Source organism: Phyllostomus hastatus, unplaced genomic scaffold, assembly GCF_019186645.2.
Source record: "Phyllostomus hastatus isolate PE091 unplaced genomic scaffold, TTU_PhHast_1.1 phas_scaffold_193, whole genome shotgun sequence".
Lineage (NCBI taxonomy): Eukaryota > Metazoa > Chordata > Mammalia > Chiroptera > Phyllostomidae > Phyllostomus > Phyllostomus hastatus.
In genome coordinates, this window is record NW_025334015.1 from 10,322,407 (window position 1) to 10,334,896 (window position 12,490).

The 12,490-nt window shown below is 49.8% G+C and overlaps 1 protein-coding gene across 1 annotated transcript in view; it reads right to left on the reverse strand.

Annotated features, from left to right (window-relative positions):
- KCNJ5 (potassium inwardly rectifying channel subfamily J member 5) overlaps nucleotides 1–12,237 on the reverse strand; it is a 29,675-nt gene extending 17,438 nt beyond the window's left edge. The window contains exon 1 of the mRNA XM_045860130.1: nucleotides 11,912–12,237. The gene's annotated coding sequence lies outside the window, so the exon portion shown is untranslated. The remainder of the gene's footprint in view (nucleotides 1–11,911) is intronic.
- Nucleotides 12,238–12,490: the final 253 nt, after the last annotated feature.

The window sequence follows — 12,490 nt, forward strand, 5'->3', positions numbered from 1 at the left end:
GCGCTGACTTGGTTTCTTTGCTGAAAATCACCAGGAGTGACATTTCCATGGGTGCTATTCTGGACTAGCTGCCTCACCTACATTAAAGTCACTTATTCATCTCAGCTACCCTGTGGAGGGAGCACCATGTGCCCATTGTACAGATGTGGAGACCGAGACTCAGAGGAGGTAGGGAACTGGTCCAAGTTTACATGGCAGGCGAACAGCAAAGCCTGGCTTTGAACGACACTAGCCTGACCATGGAACCCACACTCTCCCACTCTCCCACTCTCCCACTCGATGCCATCAAAGCCCAGAGCACGAAACTGTGCTACAATTCCGAATTACAATCCTGACTCTCCTGGCCCTGAATGACACATTTCTCCATAGGTCCCCACGCTGGGTCTCTGTCCTATATAAGAAGTGGGAATATCCCCAGGAACCATAATATCAATGTCTGCCATTTTACCAGGAAGATTCTACCCTGCCAAACCCAGTAGAACGCACTTGGCCCCTTATCCAACTTGTCACAGGTTAAGAGCAGGTGTGAGGTAAGAAATAACACCAGTATTGTTACTACACAGAATTGTGATGGAATGGTAATGGTAGCTGGCCTCTCTGTGGGGTCCTTTCAGAACTCTGGGACTCCGACGAGATCGGTCCCACTTTACAGCTGGGTAGTGCGGTTTGCCTAGGCACACGAGTGTGGCCTAACCCCCCAGGTGATGACCCTGCGGGCACAGAGACACTGAGTGTGAAGGGCTAAGTAGTGCAAACACTGAAAGGTTTAACACTACGTCTAGCATGTGGCCCTGACTCCCAGCCGTGCAGGGACAGGGGCCAGGCTGGGCCACAGGGGCCACCAGGAGGTGAGCCTGGGGCCTTGGGAGTGTGGCAGCCCGGGCAAGGGAAAGATCATTGGAAGCCCATTAAATCGCATCCTCGGAGGATTCTCCACCACACTACTTCTAAGGAAGTAGTGAAACCCTGTGCATTATTTTATAGTATCTGGAGAGAAACACATACCCTACTAGAAGTGCTGTGGATGGACCCCATGCTTCCTTTGTCATTACATAAACAACAATAATGAGAGTTCATGACAACGATAAAAAGGAAAAAAGAGGTGGATTAAATGGTGTTTCACTTAAGGGTTTTTGAAGGAAGACAGAATTCTTGTCTGAAATGGCAGCAGACAGAGCTGCCATTGGTTTGAGGAGAAAATAATACGGAGACAAAAAATAATTTTGACGGCATTTAAAAGATCCACTTGAGTATATCTAAATGAGTCCAGATATACTCAGCATTTTATAAATCCTTATCTGAGGATTTTTTTAAAAAATTGATTTGAGAGACAGAGAGACAGAGAGAGAGAGTGTGTGCAACACTGACTGGTTGCCTCCCACATGTGCCCTAACTGGGAATGGAACCTGCCACCTAGGCATGTGCCTTGACCGGGAATTGAACCTCCAGCCTTTTGGTGTACAGCATGACGATCCAACCAACTGAGCCACTTGACCAGGGCTATTTCACAATTTTTAAAAGGTCAAAATAGGCCTAATTCAAGGTATGCAATATCAATTTGAAAGGCTTAATTACATGTGAGTACTTTTCAAGCCATTTAACATTTCATACATAGCTCATGGTTGAGTAATGAACCTGTGGAACAGCCTGTCCGCCTGTGACTAAGGTTCGCAACTCGTTTGGCTCGCACTTGCTGGAGACGAAATATTTCATTTCCCTCCTTGGCAGCTGCCATGGGCCACTCGTGGGGTCATTCCATCGGCTCATCCTAATCCTTCCTTAGCCTGTGCTCACTTGGCCACAGTCCAGATGCACGCTCCCGAGTCCCCGTAGAAGATGTATGCAAAATTCCAAACAAACGGGCACGAAAATCAAATTAATTCATTTCATATTTTCCCCAGGCTTGTACCTGTTTACCCAGTACTTTTCCTTTTAAATCTGTTGTCTCTTTGAAAGTGAGCAGCACAGTTATGCTACATCCTCTTCATTATAAACCTGCACTGTGGGCATGTATGTATTCTGCATTAAATAATAAAGGAGATTAATAATTAAATCAAAATGAAAAACCACTTATTGCCTCTCTCCCACCCAAGGGACAGATTTCCTGGGCAGGTGCCAGTTTACCAATGGCGGTAAGGGAAGAAGAGGTGGGAGCAGTGCGGAGAAGACAGTGTCGGGAGAGCAAGGCAGGGTGAGTTCGAATAGACTTCTATGCAAATGAAACAGGTGCGTGTGATAGGAGGTATGTGAGATGGTGAGAAGGGACCAGGGAAGAATAGATACAATTCTAATGATTGTAGCTGAAATCTCCTGGGGGCTCATCATACACCAGATTGCATTTTAAACGCTTTACATGTATCAATTCATTTCATTATTTCAGAAAAGACACGAGATGGGTTCTGTTGTCCCCATTTTATAGCTAAGGAAGCTGAGGCATAAGATAGGTGAGTAAACTGTTAGTGCTGCTGATCTGGGTGTGAACTCAGGGTGACGAGCCCTCGAGTCAAACTCCAAGTTTAAGAAAAACAAGGAGAGTCCTGGCTGCTGTGGCTCAGTGGATTGAGTGTGGGCTGCGAACCAAAGGGTCGCTGGTTTGATTCCCAGTCAGGGCACATGCCTGGGTTGTGGGCCAGGTCCCCACTTGGGGTCCAACCAGAGAGGCAACCACACACTGATGTTTCTCTCTTTCTCTTTCTCTCCCTTCCCCTCTCTCTAAATAAATAAAGTCTTTACAAAAGAAAATAAGAAAGAAAAACAAAGAGAAGAGAATGCCCCCAGTGACCTGGTAAGCTGGAATGAGACAAGTATCTGGGGAGAATGAATCAAAGACGAAAGGCCAGTGAGAACAGAGAAGACTAGAGTGAAGAGAGTCAGAATAAGGGACTGCGAAGAGAGAACAATGAAGGGACGGGGATGTGAATGTGGGCCTCAGAATGGGGCTTGGGAAGAAGAACAGACTGGATAAGAGCGTCAGCCAAACGGAAACAAGTCATCAGACTCCCACAGCCGGACGGACACCTCGCCTGTGCTGTCATATTTGCCCTTTTCCAGGCCAGTTCAAGGCAGTGTTGTTAGACCCACTTTACAGGAAGTAAAGCGAAGATCTGAGAAACCAAGTGAGATGCCCAAGGGCACACAGTTAGTCACGGCAGATCAAAGAGAACTGCTGTTAACCATGAATGCTGATGACAGAATCAAAGAATATCTAAATAAGTGGAGAGACAAGCTGTGTTTATGGATGCGAAGATGCAATACAGTAAAGATGTCAATTGTTCCCAAACTGACATACAGATTTAATGTACTTCTGATAAAAATCACACAAGTATTTTTTGCAGCTATGTTGGGAACTGCTCTGACTGGTATCAGAAGCTGAAACCCCCACCTAGGCTAAGGCTAAGGGAACGCCCTTGGAACTGTAAGCCAGCAAGGAGACAAAAGCTTATCTCCCTGGCAGGAATGCTGCTTCTGCTGCTTTATTCATAACTGAACCCCAAAAAGCTTGGTCGGTTAGCCAAAGACGGGTAAGAGTCCCCAAGGGGGGAACGACCTAAGACAGGCACGATCACTTTGGGAGGCCCCCCAGAAGGACTTGGGGGGGCTGCAGCAAAAGGGGGTGATGGACCCTGGCTCCTCAGCTTTGACATAGCCTGAGTTCTCATCTTCTGGGAGAAAATATCCTTATCTCTTGGTTGCCTTAGTTCCCTTGTTACACCTAAGCCTGAAACAATGACAGGGTGGTGCAGCTCTGTGCTGAAAAGGGCGGATTCCCCGGGTGATCAGGCCTAAGAAAGAATATGTAAATTACTGTGAAACCTTCTTTGTTTAGAATGCTCTCAGTTGAATGAAAGGGGTCCAAGGAGGAAGTTAGTTTGTTCCTCAAAGTCTTACAGCTCTTTTACCCCGACTCAAAATAGACCCGCAGAGTTCCTTGTTTTCTATGGTTCCTTACTTCCCCCTAATGAGTACTGTACTTGAATTATTATGCAAAATGAGCCTAATAAAAGCAGGTATGGATGGTAAATCAGCACGCTCCCCACTAGGGGGGGTGGCCATTTCGTCCCTACTTCCCCACAGAAACTAGTTTGTCTCTGTGCATGTGTGTTTTTTCTCGCGTGTTTTCGTTGAGCCATCCACAGCGTTCTGTGGTCACTGCTGGCCAGGGACCCACGCATCACAGCTATAGATAAGATTATTCTAAAATCTACAGGGCCCTAGATGAGTGACTCAGTGGGTTGGAGTGTCATCCATACACCAAAATGTTGCAGGTTCCATTCCCAGTCAGGGTACGTACCTCGGCTGTAGGTTCAGTCCCTGGTCAAGGCATGTATGAGAGGCGACAGATTGATGTTCCTCTCTCTCTCACCCCTCCCTCCCTTCTTCTATCTCTAAAATCAATCAGTAAACAACATATCCTTGGGTGAGGTTTAAAAAAAATAAAGTCTACATAAAAAGTCAAAGGAACTAGACTAGGTAAAACAATTTTGAGAAGAGAATAAACTAACGGAAGCAGTCCGCTCAATCGTGAAACTCAGCGCACAGCCAGGGCGGTCCGGACCACGTAGTGCTGGTGGGGCAGACCCACAGATCCACCACATGGGGCGGAGAGCTCAGAGACAGGCCTACACAGAGAGCCCTGCCGGTTTGGGGCAAAAGTGCCAACGGGGTTCCGTGGGGGAAAGACAGTCTTTTCAACAAACGGAGCAGGCGTGGAGTGACTGGACATCACAGGCAAGCAAGGGAACTGCGGCCCTTTCAGTCTGGGACTTCAGTGAACTCCCAGTGGGTCATGAACTTACATGTAAAGGGTACAACTAGGAGACTTCTAGAAAAAAATGTGGGAGAAACTCTATGAGATCTCAGCAGGCAAAAGGTTAGACTAAAAGCCTGATCCATAAGAGGAAAAAAATGATAAATGTGGACCTCATCAAAATGAAAAACTTTTTCTCTGAAGAAGGCCCTGTTGAAAGATGAAGAGACAAGCTTGCAGACTACATGTTTGACAAGGGGTAGTATCCAGAATACAGAAAAGATTCTCAAAACTCAGCAGTAAAACAAACAAACAATCCAATTAGGAAATGGGCAAAGACGTGAAGGGACATTTGGCTGAAGAAAATCGATGGAGAGCAAATAAGCACAAGGAAGGGATCATCAGCCACTAGGGAAAAGCAAATTAAAACCACAGGGAGACATCTCTTCTCATCTATCAGAACAGTTACAGTAAAGAAAGAGCCACAACAGCAAATGCTGGCCGGGATGTGGAGAAGCTGGATCACTCAGACATTGTTGGTGGGACGTAAAACGGCACAGTCACGATGAAGAGCTCCGCCAGTTTCTTAAAATGAAGAAAAATAGCCCTGGCTGGCGTAGCTCAGTGGATTGAGCTTGGGCTGCGAACCAAAGTGTTGCAGGTTCGATTCCCAGTCAGGATACATGCCTGGGTTTCAGGTCATGACCCCCAGCAACTGCACATTGATGTTTCTCTCTATCTCCCTCCCTTCCCTCTCTAAAAATAAATAAATAAAATCTTTAAAAATGTCTGTTATAAAAAAATGAAGAAAAAAAATCCCAAACATATAACTGCCACACAAACCATCAATTGCACTTGGGCACTGATCCCAGAGAAATGAAAACTCAGGTTCACACCAAGAAGCAGCGCATGGACACTGACGGCAGCTCCATGTGTAAACGCTCCGAACTGGAGACCAGCCCGGAGTCTCCCGGGGGCTGACCTGCAAAGCACACAGAGGCACACCCACGCAGTGGGACCTCGCACAGCAACTCACACACCTCCGCACACACCAGCCCGGGCGATCTCCGGAGGATTACACGGAGTGAGAAAAGACCGATCATACTTCCATCCTGTGTGATTCTGATCCATATAACATTCTACACAGACTGCAGTAATGGAGAACAGACAAGTGGCTGCCAGGGGACAAGGAGGACGTGGCCCAGGAGAAAGTAGGTGTGGCCATTATAAAAAGGCAATGATGAGAGGTCTTTGTGGTGAGGAAAATACTGTGTTTTGTTCTGAAGTCCTCCTCTCTCCTCACCTCTGGTAACCACAGATCTGATCTCTTTTTCTATGCTTTTCTGTTTTTGTTTGATCCCATCTGTAAGTAAGAACATACAGAATTTGTCTTTCTGTCTGACTTGGCATAAAACCCTCTAGTCCATGTTGTTGTAAATGGCAGGATTTCATTCTTTATGGTTGAAGAACATTCCATTATATGTACGAGTATATCCATGTATATATATATATGCACATATATGAATAATTTAATATCATACATATATTTAATGTATATACAATGTATATGTGTATATACTGGATGCGTGTGTGTGTATACTCTGCCTTGGCTGTTGTAAACCATGCTGCTAAGAACACGGGGTGCAGGCATCTCTTTGACATGGTTTTGTTTCATTTCAATGCATTCTCAGAAATGGAATTACTGGGTCATGTAGTCATTCTATTTTTAATTTTTGAGGAAGCTCCATACCATTTTTCAAAGTGGCTGCACCGACCGACGTTCCCACCAACAGTGCGCGGGCTTCCCTTTCCCCCACACCCCCGCCAGTGTCCACTTCCTGTCTGCTGGAGAAGAGGACCAGCCCCCACTCTAACAGGGGCCGGGTGGTAGACATCTCATTGTGGTTCTGATTTTTGTGCCCCTAATGACTGGGGATGTTCAGCATTTTTTACATGCCTGAGAAAAAAACTCTCCAGGTCTTTCATCCATTTTTTAATTAGATTCTTTTGAAAAGTTTTTTTTTTTTTGCTAGTGAGCTGTATGAGTTCTTTATGTATTTTGGATTAAAAACCCCCATCGCAGATGTGTGGTCTGCAAATATTTTCCCCATTCTTTAGGCTGTCTTTTCATTTTGTTGAGTGTCTTCTTTTGCTGTGAGAAATGTTTTATGCCAACTCTTGGTGGGTTTTGATATAAAAACTATTGCTTTGCAAGATGTTACCACTGAGAGAAACAGGGTAGATGATATAGGAGAGCTCTGAATTATTTCTTACACCACATGTGACCCTACAGTTATCTCAGAGGAAGAAGTTTAATACAAAGTAAAAGGATGGAGGCGGTAGAACTGGGACTAAGGAATCATTGCAGGACATTTTGGGTGGAGACAGTGAGTGAGAGAAAGAGACACAAATGAAGTAAAAAGGGGGGTGCAAACTGAGAAGAAAAAGGAGGGGAGAAAAGAAATAAAATGTGACTGAGTGTGAGCGCTTAGGAACCTGGGAAGTGCAAATACAGGAAGTAGAGTCCCCCAGGGCCTGCTCGGGGCCACCGGAGCTGGCCTCTCCCCTCCCCTCCTTCAGGCTCCCTACTTTCTTCTGCCATCCCCACAACCCCTCCTGTTTTCCACGCCCCCTGGGAAGCCCCCCCTGGTTCTTCCAGGCCTCCTTCGGTTCCCCTTGCACCTCTCTCCTAGCACCTACCCCGATGCTGTAACTGTTCATGGGCACCCCTGCCCGCCCCATCGGTGTGGGAGGCCTGTGTGAGACAGGACAGGGGAGTGGGCAGAGGGCGCACACCCATTTCTGAAGGAATATATGAGTGACTTTAAGTTCATCCAATATAAAGGGCGCTTTCCGAAGTGACTGAGGCAACCTGACTCGGGACTGGGCTGCCTGCCCACACTGATGCCCAGGGGGTCGTTTTGCCATAGCCCTGGTTAACTGGCGGTCATCATCTTGGCTTGTAAGTGTCCCTGGAAGCCAGGCACCTGTGGGGCCTCTCGTCCCTGCTGGATGGAGAGCTTCCTGGAGCAGAGGCAGCGCCTGGCTCCTGATGCTGCTCTGACCCTCCTCCTGGCCGGCCTTTGAGCATCAGCACCTCAACAGCACGATCTTGGGAGGGGCACAGGCTCCGAGGACAAAGCACAGGACACAGGTTTGTCCCCAGATGCCACTTCTCCACTCTAGCTCTTCCCCTCCCTCTCCTTTATGAATAGCAAGAAATAATGTAGGATGATGGCATCAGAGCCTACCTGCTTTTTTTTTATCCTCACCCAAGGACATGCCTATTGACTTGAGAGACAGGGGAAGGGAGGGAGAGAGGGAGAGAAGCATCGATGAGAGGGAAACACTGGTTGCTTGTCGGGGTGCTTCTCATATGCACCCTGACTAAGCATGTACCCTGATGGGAATCCAACCTGCCACCCTTCGGTTTATGGGACAATACTCCAACCAATGGGGCAGTGCAGAGAAGCCGTAGGGGCGGGCAGTGCACCCTGCCCCCAACCACCAAGTCACAGGAGATGAGAGTGACTTGAATCATGACACTGAAGGCTTGTCAAGATTGCCCCCGCCCTCCCCCTCCATGTCCCTTTTCACCCCCAGCCCAGCCTTCGGCCACCACATGGACTGACCCTTGGTGACTAGGAAGTGCTGTTGCCACCTGCCAGACTGGTCAGATTCTTCCTGACCTTTGCCCCCCAGCCCACTCCGGTTTGGAATGATAATGGAACTTAACATTTGCACACCAGCCAAGATCTCCAGGGTCATGTGTTAAAGATTTGGCCCTGACATTTAACTTAACACGGCTGTTGGCAAGGGCCGCTGCCAGCCTGTGCTCCGGAGCCCAGAATAGCTTGCTTATCAGAATGTCAGGGAGGAGGGGCTGGGTAAGTTATGCTGTGCTGTCAGGGTCACCGGACCATCCCTCGGCGGCCAGGGTCTCAGGAAGAGGGGGCTGTCCTCTCTGTGTTAAAATAGTTCCAGAGAAAGCCATTCCACAAGTATCTTAGTATAATACATTTAGGTGTTTTTTCTTTCTTCCCAAATGTCTCCCTATAATTCTTTGCATCTGAACTCACATTCTTCTTATCTTGTCTTTAGGAAAACCAGAAAAATTCCTCCATGGCTGACAACTGTTTCAATAGACATCTGACCAGAGACCCTCCCTTAGAAACACTGGCAGCTGTCGATGGCTTGCCTGTGGCTCCAACACGGTGAAAAGGGCTCCTTCCCACTCCTGAATGGATTCCCGGACTCTGCCTCCCTCTCCGCGGTCCTCCTCCCCCACCCTAAATATGTATTGCTCAGAAAATGCAAGCTTTTGAGAACATGCTCCTGAGTAGAAGGCGTAAACCTGCTCGAATGACCACATTCCAAGGTTTTCAAAAATTAAGTATTCCTGGCACATTATAGGTGATCAAATGAAGGCATTGCTGAACTGACTTAAAAACAAAAACTAGACGTAGACATGGTTTTTGAGTACGTGAACGCTCAGTACGTCCTTTGTGACTTTGACTACAGAAGGTGTGGAGAACCAGGTCGTTTTTAGAGCACATGGTAGATGCAGAAGGGGCGCGCTAGTTCGCTCTGGTTCTCCTCTGTGCGGCAGGGTTAACTGCATCACCAGTGACTGGAGCCCCTTCAGAACCAGAAACCGGGCAGGCGCTTGCAGAAAGCCCACAGGGACCGCGCTGCACAGTCTGCCAGGGTCAGTGAGGCTGAGAAGATGTTTGTTTGTGGCAGAGGCACACTGACGTTTCTGCTGGACCCACAGAGGAAAGGGCCCTGCACCTCTCAGGGTGTGCCTGGAGCCGCAGGGGCATGCATGATGGGGAGCCCACTGGGACCCGGATTCATCGTCGAGAGAGGAGGCAGTGAGCTTCCTGCAGCCCCTTCTGGGCTCACTGCCCTGCCCCTCCCACCCCTGGCTGCTGCCCCATGCCGCTCACTCATTCTCTGTTTAATGCAGGTGGGCTGCTTAATGAAGCGACTCCGCCTGTGAGGAATGCCAGCAGTGAACAGTGGCTTTCGGAGGGGACAGGAGCATCGATGTCGGGTGATCCCTTTTCTGTCGCTGAGCTAGAGTGAATCTACTACGTGGTGTGGGGAGGACCGGCAGCACTGTGCTTTCTCGGAATGTGCAGGAAAGTTCTCTGTGTGATCATTTCTCTTCCGGAGGGGGCCCTGTTGCTGTTCTAATAATTGGTGCCACTGTTATCATTATTACCAATCTCATAATTAACAGAGTCTGACAAGTAATAAACACATGATAAATGTCCCCCTCATTCACACACAAACCCAGTTCCTTGCCAGGTACAAGAGGGCTTGTTTTTCCAGCCTTAGGTTGTAAGTCTCTACCTTGTGGACTTGGCTGCGGAGTGTTTGGGCACAGGGGGCTCTGGGGCATTGGGGTGAAGTGAGGTAGAGGGAGGAGGAACAGGAAAAGCAGTGGGCGGGAGAGGAAAAGAACAATCCCATCTCGTACAGAAAATGCTTAAGCTCACATAGTAGGCATTCAGTAAGTGACAATCCTTGATATTGCCAAGAAGCGGATGCCCTGCACCCTTGCACCCCCACTGAGAGTGCGGCCCGAAGCCTCTGCGCAGAGTGACACCATCTCTGATCGGATCCAGGAGATCCACAGCTGGAGATCCCAGTGGAGCTGGCCGAGCCTTCTGTGTCAGAGCCCAGGCAGGGGCCTCTCCTCGCTGGCCACCACATCACTGCCCCTGCTGGGGTCACCCCCCGCCAGGTTTTGGGAAGCCCTGGCCTCTCTCAGGCAGCTGGCGGGGTTCGCACCTGGGTCCCAGGAATGGGCACGGATTTGGGAAGGCCAGAACCCCTTCCAGGGGTAGTGTTGGATAGTGGGATTTGCCCTCTGGATTTGAAGCCAAAAGGCAAGGGTTTAGAAGTTAATAGCTTTGCCGCTTACTAGTGCTCAGAATGCTCTAAGCTTCGGTGTCAGCGATAAAGCTGGTGCATTAACTGACCTCTGCCTCAGGGCTGGTGTCCAGACTAAGTCAGATCAGAGTGTCCAGCTCAGTCCTTGGTGCCGTAAGTATTAGCTTCTCTCACTGCCTCGCTCCCACATGCAAAGTGCTTTGTGAACCAGAAGGCCCGAGGATGCCTAGCTTAGTGACGAAAAAACAGTTTGTGTCGCAGTCAGACCCAGGTGGGAATCTCACTTGCAGGTTGTGTGCATTCGAAAGCTACTCAGCCTCGCCACGCTGTGATTTCTCGCCAGTAGACTCGGGGTGATAATATCTGTTCCATTAAAAGGAGCAAAAGAGAGCAAAGTACTTGGCACAGCCTGACGCAAATCAAACCTGCATGTACCTTGTGTACCCACTGATCTTCTGGTGTTGCAAAACTGGTCTTACCTGACCCCTGACCCGAAGTTTGGGGTAGGCCCTGGACCTCTGAGGGTCAGATATGACCTGGGAGCCAGGGCTACATTAGGCCAGGAGGAGAGCCCCATTTGGGGGGCGGGGGCGGGGCACAGACAACTCTCCAGGGAGCTCCCTGGGTCTGGGGAAATGAGGATCGTGGCCATGCCCTTCCCCATTCCCTCTCCCCGCACTTGGAGCCGGGACTCCTGGCCTTTCTGAACAATTCGGAAGATGTTTAAAAAGAGATGGGGAGGAGTGCAGGAGGTGACCGGGCAGCAAGCAGCCCGCAGAGCAAGGCCATGCAATGCATTTGGCCAGGCTTAAAAGAAAGTGAGATTAAGCTGGGGGTCTAAGGCTGATGGAGCCCCACTTCCCCGCCGCCCGCAACCCTGCCCTCTACACCTCCACCTGAAGCCACAGCCAATTCCTAGGAAAATATGCTCCTTTCCCACTGCCCCGGCCTCTTATACCACGAAAGGGGTCGTGGGGGTGGGCAGGAATCCTTGCTCTGGTACCAAAACAGCCTTACAGTCTGATGAATGCACACATCCCCAGCCCAAGGCTGCCCAGCGGAGGGCTGTGGAGAGCTCAGATTTCCTGGGCGAACTTTGGACCCACCCTAAACCCTTCCCTGTTCCCCCCTCCTCCCGTTCCCAAGCAGGCTGGTGACTGGTAAAAGCCAGTTGCTAGGGACACGGGCGCCCTGATAGTGCCGTCCTGCCTTCCAGTCTGCTGAGCTGGGGGAGGAATGGAGGAGGAAAAGAAGACAACTTACTTGTTGCGATCGCAGCATCCAAGTGTCACTGATGCTAACTTCTGGGGTGTCCCTTAGAGGCGGGGCCGGGAAGGGGGGCGTTCAGGGCCTTTGAGGGGACGCTGCAGCCCCCTCCATTACCCTGGCCTCAGACCCTGCCTAGAGCCTCTCCCTGTGCAGGTCCTGTTGGCAGTGGTTTCTGAGCCATCCTGTCCCTTCGGCGCCAGCCCCTCAGTCACTCCCTCCTCCAGCAGAGCAACCAGAGGCTCTCTCTCTCTATCTGTCTTCCCCCCTTCCTCCCCTCCGCCCTCTTCTCTCCCGGGTTCTCCTCCTCTTCTGCCCCCAGTACAGACGGATCTCTGAGCAGCAAGGTGTAATAACCGATTTAAAGGGCCCCAGGCAAAGGCGGCGGGGGTGGGGTGAAGAGCGGGGAGGGGTTCCCACGTGATCAGGGGATACCAGCAGTTCTGAATGACTCGGAGCCTGGGAGGTGCAGAGAGAACCCGAGGGGACCGCGGCCGGGCGGATCCTCGTCCCCTCCCCCAGGCTCCGGCCACCACTCCCCCTCACCCCCACCCGCTCCTCTCGGCAGCAGTACTG